The sequence below is a fragment of the Castanea sativa genome, chromosome 4 (assembly GCF_040712315.1).
Source record: "Castanea sativa cultivar Marrone di Chiusa Pesio chromosome 4, ASM4071231v1".
In the NCBI taxonomy this organism is placed as follows: domain Eukaryota; kingdom Viridiplantae; phylum Streptophyta; class Magnoliopsida; order Fagales; family Fagaceae; genus Castanea; species Castanea sativa.
The window spans coordinates 40,054,068-40,060,786 of NC_134016.1; the positions used below are offsets into that span (position 1 = coordinate 40,054,068).

The 6,719-nt window shown below is 31.7% G+C and overlaps 1 pseudogene; it reads right to left on the minus strand.

The window, feature by feature from the left end:
* Window positions 1-524: 524 nt before the first annotated feature.
* On the minus strand, window positions 525-1,205 carry LOC142630423 (germin-like protein subfamily T member 2; annotated as a pseudogene).
* Window positions 1,206-6,719: the final 5,514 nt, after the last annotated feature.

Sequence of the window (6,719 nt, forward strand, 5' to 3'; positions counted from 1 at the left end):
AAATGCTTGAGAAGGTTTGTTTAAAACTAAAAAAATAATTTCCAAATTTTATATTCCTTTTAATGATTTACAAAATGTTATAAATAACTTTTATTAAAAAATGAATATTTTCGTTAACTTGCCTTTTGAATTTCTGAAAAAAATTGTATTGTTTTTATTTTGGTACGACAAAATTTATAGTTATGATCTATGATTGTTCCTATATGACATTAATGATTGTTCCTATGAAAAAAATGCTTACGAAATACATTACTATTTATTAAATTAGTTTAAATTGTAACATAAAAACTTAATAAAACCACCATAAAAATAATTAGATTTGCGGCTAGTTTATCAAAAAATTCATCTATAAACATAACAACATAAACATAATCAAAACAACAAATTTTCAAGAATCAATCAATAATCAAAACAACATACACTGATAACCTGAATAACACAGCCCAACAAAGAGAGGCAGGCAATCTCAAAAGTATTATTACACAATCTTCAAATCAAAGGGAACTTATCAGGAAGGCCATGGCTTAAGAACCAAATTTAGATTTTATTCTATTGGCAACAGCTTCGTCTACTTGGAACGCCTGAGTTAGGCATTGAGGGTTGTGAACCAAAGAGAGTTGTTGAGAGAACCACAACCCTTGGCATGTGACTATTGAAAGAAGTGAAGACAGTAGCTTTCCCTTTTCCAACATTCTTTTGGAAGTGTACAAGTCCCCTAGAAATGACAAAAAATCTCTCCATAAGTCAAAACCTGTAATACACATTGGAATTTGTCACAAACCCCACAAGCATCCTCCCTTTAATGACCAAACCCATCTCAGTTGCATGAGGGTGAAAGTGTGGGGGATTAAGTCCTCCAGGGCCAGTCTACACGGTTCTTTGAAATCCCAAGAGTGTTGACAGCAGGGAATGCATGGATATTTGCAGGAATGACACTGAAGTTTAAGTTTAATGTGTTAGTGGTACCCTCTTTGCTTAGATCAAAGAAAAAAATCACTTGCACTAACTTTTGAGGCAGTTATGCAAGGAAATCCATTGATTGATATGGATGCATTCAAATCTGCAACACAAGTGTCCTGTAACGAATCAGGGTCAGCCGATAGGGAAGGCACCGGGAGAAGGAGTAACATTAGAAGGCAAGATAGCAGGTAGAGGGGTGAGTTTGATGATTTCATGGCTGCTAAAAATACCTGTTTTTTAGAGAGTACAGGATTGTAAAAGATAAGTTTTGGTTGGTTTTGTGGTTGAAGAATGTAGATCATAGTTCTATATATAACTCTCTTTCTATGTGAAAATCCCAATAGTCTTATGAGACATAGGAAGTGATACAAGCAGCAACAAAGTCCACTGAAAATGGCCGGCTATCGTCAAAATATCTTTTAAATTTTGTATGGAAATGTTGATTGTTACTGTAAGGTGATTTATTGTGACGTTTACCTAATAAAAAATTGGTATAAATTAATAAAAAGACTGAAAATTGTACTCAAATAACAAGTGAAACTCAAAAAATTGGTTTTATTGGCTCTACATCTTATAAAATTGGTAAAAAATATGACAAAAAGTTGACTTTATTGAAATGAAATTGTTTCTTAACGAGTACCTTGTGGTACCCGTTAACACTACCCAATTTTGTATTAACAAATTATGTCCCTCTTGGAAACTGTCAACGATCACCTGGACCGTTTGATTCCTAATTTATGTTAGGGACATATTTGATGTAATTGGCTAATCCTTTGACAAAACGCACTTTACTTGTAATTAGGTAGATCTAGGATGGTTTAAGACTTCAAGAAACATGTTGTTCAAGTCAAGTGTTATAGTCATGCAAATTTGTCTAAGAAACAAGTGAAGAAATGTTGTTCATTAAAGCTCGATAGAAGTCTATCTATCGAGGATTAATGTTGAAGCTCGATAGAATCTCGACAGAAGTCTATGTATCGAGAATTGTGAAATCAGAATTTCCAGATCTGATTACACGCATATTCTTGAGTATTTGTGTAGGGTTTTTTTTCTCACAACCCTAAACATATATAAAAATTATTTTAAGGGTCGTCTTAGGGTTGTTGCACTTGTTGTTACACGCATATTGTAGCCAAAGACAAAAATTGCCCTAGTTCATTATTCTTTTTGCGCCAAGGGTTTTGTGACCAAGAAGCTTCTTGATCTTCATGTTGATGAACTAAAGAACTTTGCAGCCAACAATCTTCCTCAAGTTGGTGAGTGACTCAAATACTAGGATTCGTGCAAAGGAGTTAGTCACGTACTGAGATTCGTGCATTGAACGGAGAGATTGCCGCTACAATACAAGTCCAATTGGGTATTGGGATAAGGGTTCAACTGTAGGTTGGTATTAGGCACTAGGATTCCTTTTACTTGTAACCGCTTGTTTTGATAATAATGGATTCTTGGGAGTGGTAACCTTAAATTCACCCAATGGGGTTTTATTTCGAAGGTTTTCTCCATTCATAAACAGATCACCATGTCAAATTTATTTTCTGTTGCATTTAGTTTAATTGGTGATTTGTTTGTGCTACCATACTATTGCATGTTAAATTGACTTAATTAATTAACTTGGATAATTAATTAATTAATTTTCCAAATAGGTCAATACATTTTTGGCCTATCAATTTCAAACAACAGTTTTTAGTGTTTAAACACTCATTGTTGTTCCCTAGGGCTTTTTAAGAAAATTTGTCTTTTTTTTTTTTTTTAATAGTGCTAGTGGAATAATACAATAATTTAAAAGAGTGTCTTTTTAACTAACCTTGGAGTTGATGGCTATAAACGAATATTTCACTGACTTAATGGAAAGGGTTTTATTGACATGAATGTGAATGGGGCCTTGGTACTTTTGCAATTTCAATTATTGACTCCTTCACCCTTGGAAATTTTGGCTCTTTATGTAGAACTTTAGTTGCTATAATGTTCAACTAGACCATCGCACACCTTTGGTGTGGTAATCACTTTACAAATATAAGTGCTTGTGGAGTGTGGGGGGAAAAGAGCCAGGGTTCGTCTCTAGGAGGGAGTTTCACACACATATACACTTAAATTAGGCTAAAGTAGAAATTCTATCTCGGTTAAAAAAAAAAAAAAAAACTAGTCATATAACTTTCTTAGAGTAGTTTCATTAAATATATTTATTATTATTATTATTACTACTGTAAGGGTAGGTTTTGGATCCCGGGCCCGAAAAGCAACAGGACTAAGGTCCAGGCAGCCTAACACAACAAATTTATAGAGAGTGGACTTAGAGGCTGGGCTTCAATGGAAGGATCAGCGTGCACACTGGATTAAGGACAATAGGAAAGTAAAGAAAATTAAGCTGTATGCAAAGAAAGTCACTCCTTGGCATAGTCCGAGGAGAGTTGTTCTTAAATATATCTCTTCAGACTTGGTTACAATTTCTGTTTTAGGTTGCTACAGTGTCTTCTTCCACAATTTTTTAGATCCTCCTCCTCTGGAGGGTCTCTCACATTATATAGCCCCCTTTACATGATCTTGGCCCTCCAGTTGTTGGTCGCCCAAGCTACCATTTGAGTGTTTGTCCCATTAGACACCTTCCCAAATCCCTTGTGAGTTGCAGCAATCAAGGCAGCACTATTTAGGGGTCTTCTTCACATAAATTCGTCCAGGAGGTTTGGTAGGAAGCATTAAATGTGATGACAGCCACCTTCCCTTCAGTCAGCGCTAACCCTTTCCCCAAAGGTCATTCAATATGACCTCCTCTGGTAACGTGCCACTGAAGTAGCCTTAACGTCTGAGGGCGTGATCTCCACAAAGCTGTCATAGCCTCCTTGGCCTCAAACATGACACGTGGCATTGTAACCTTGTCAAATTTCTATTCCCCACAATAATAATAATAATAATAATAATAATAATAATAATTATTATTATTATTATTATTATTATTATTATTATTATTATTATTATTATTATTATTATTATTATTATTATTATTATTATTATTATTATTATCGTGTATGTTAGTTATGAGTTTCAATAAGAATATGTAAAAAAAAAAAAAATTGTAACTATTTTTTAAGAGATCACACTTGCATAAAACGAAAATAAAACTTGTTATTGGAAACATGAATGAAAAATTTTGTATATAATTTAAGAATGAACTTAAAAATTCTAACCCAAATAACAAAACTAAATATCACCCACTAATTGATTCTCCAAACAAACAAACAAAAAAATCACCCACTAATCAAAACACCAAAAGAAAAAAAATATTCGCACTAACATCAAATTTCAAACAATAAAAATATGTAAGTCAATCCTTCTCTTCAAGTGTCATTCAATCTTGAATTCCATATACAAAGAGCAATCTATAAAAATAAAAAATAAAAATAAAAATAAAAAAAGTATTAAAACAAATCAAAAAAAAGTTAGGAATTAATAGAAAAATATGTCTGTGCGTGTGCACGAGAGAGAGAGAGAGAGAGAGAGAGAGAGAGAGGTATCTCTAATAGTGGAGAAAAGAAATGCAATGGTGAAAAAAATTTCTTATCGAATTTCCTAAGCGTTTGTTTAATAAATAAGAGGGACAAAGAAATAACATATTTACATCTAAAAATATGGAGGGCAAGAAGAAAAAGAAACATATTCACTAATAAAGAGGGAATTAGGAAGGTCAAAGATTGACGAAGGTGAATGTTTTAGTAATAAACTTTTCAAATGCTATATAGTAAATGAGACTCATTATAAGGTGTTAAATATTTATGATGCGTAAAAATCATTATTTGTCATATGACATTGAATGTTTGCATCACTGTTGAAGATTATACTTGTCATTGATATATGTATTGGCAAAGGAATAGGTGTCATCACTTTGTGCATCCACAAGTTATATGATCCAACTTTTATAATATACTAATTACAGATCTACAGAATGTGTGAAATAAATAATTATTTGGTAATTATAATATAATGTATAATTTGTTCTCTAAAATTTGTTGAAGATAATTTGTTCTTCCTAAAAATTAAACAATTTCTATTTAATTCAATTAGGTCTACTTCAGACTCATTTAATTCGGTTCCCTTCGGTCCATTTTAGACTAATTGGGATTGATTCCTTTTGTAGGTTGCATTTTCAAGTTTAACCCAATAATTCTTTTTTTTTTTTCTTAATTTTTGGGATGAAAAGTTTTAAATTTTATTATATTTGAGCTAAAATCTTTAGTTTTGGGTATTAAAATATTAAAAAAAATAGACATTAGAAATTAGAAATATTACCCTAAAAAATGCAATAAAAATGATAAATATTCTTAAGTCCTATTTAGTCCATTTTGGCCTCTTCAGTCCACTTTGATTCTATTCGGTCTACTTTGGTCATATTGGGTCCATTAGGTCCACATTGGTCCTATTCTATCCACTTCAATCCTATTCAGTCCATTTTGTCCACTTTAGTCCTATTTAGGCCATTCGGTCTACTATGGTCCTTTTCGGTCCATTCTAGTTCTTTCATTCCATATTGGTTCTATTCGGTCCATTTGGTCCTATTCAGTCAACTTTCGTCTAATTTGGTCTACTTAAGTCCTATTAGGTCCCATTTGGTCCTATTCAGTCCTCTTTATTCCTATTCGGTCCATTACGTCTGTTATTTCGTTCTTATTCAGTCCACTTAGGTCCTATTCATTCCAATTCAGTCCACCTTATTCCCATTCGGTCCACTTTAGTCCAATTCAGTCCAATTTGGTCCATTTTTGTGCATTTACATATGGGGAAAAAACATGTTTAGGTTGAGAGCATCTATTCTAAATCTAAATTTATTAAAAAAAATGTATAGATCTCAAACTTGTAATATCTAAAATTTAAGTATAAAATTTATTATTACTACACTTTTGTTGAGTCCCATTAGCGTAGCATTTTAGTCCACTTCAGTCTGGCTAATTTTAAGTGAAAGCCTTTCTAAACAATTACTCATTTTTTTTAAAGTCATTATTTTTAAATGAATTGCATGAGGTTAATTATACTTTAAAGCAAAATAATATATATAATTTTATTTAAATAAATTATTCAAATTCTTCATCCTTTTAAAAGAGATTATTATGATAATCAAAACTCATAAGAGCACTAGCATCTGGGTGGCCAAAAAAGTTCTATTTTACCACCTCAAAGGTTACTTTACCATCTCATTTAAATAATCATTTAAATATTACTAATATTTATAGAAATCAGAAGGAGCTTGCGTGTAGTTGAATTGAAATGAGAGAGAAGGAGCTTGCGCGTAGCTGAATTGAAGAGAGAGAATGTCATATATTTCAATTATAATACTAATATTTATTTTGCATTCAAGTGAACAATTGGTTCTATATGTAAGAACCAATTCTTCATAGGTTGCTAAATTTTTTAGAAACTCATACTCAGATGTGGAGTGTTTTTTGAAGTTTCGGTTGTAAAATAGCAACTTGGGGGTGTTTACACCCCCCAATGCTAGTGCTTTAACAAACTTATACTGAATATGTATAATTTATTTTCTAAATTTTATTGTACATAATTTGTTCTCCCTAGAATTAAACAATTTCAAAAAGTAATTTCCATCACCCTATTTTTACAAATATATAATTTTATCATTTTTTCTTGGTGATATTATTCTTTTTTTGAAGTGGTCCATATTTTTCTAATTATTGTTAGTATGCATTATATTTTCCTAGTTTATTTTGGTAGAATTAAAATTTTTAATTTCAAAGTTATATTCAAATTCTTATTTT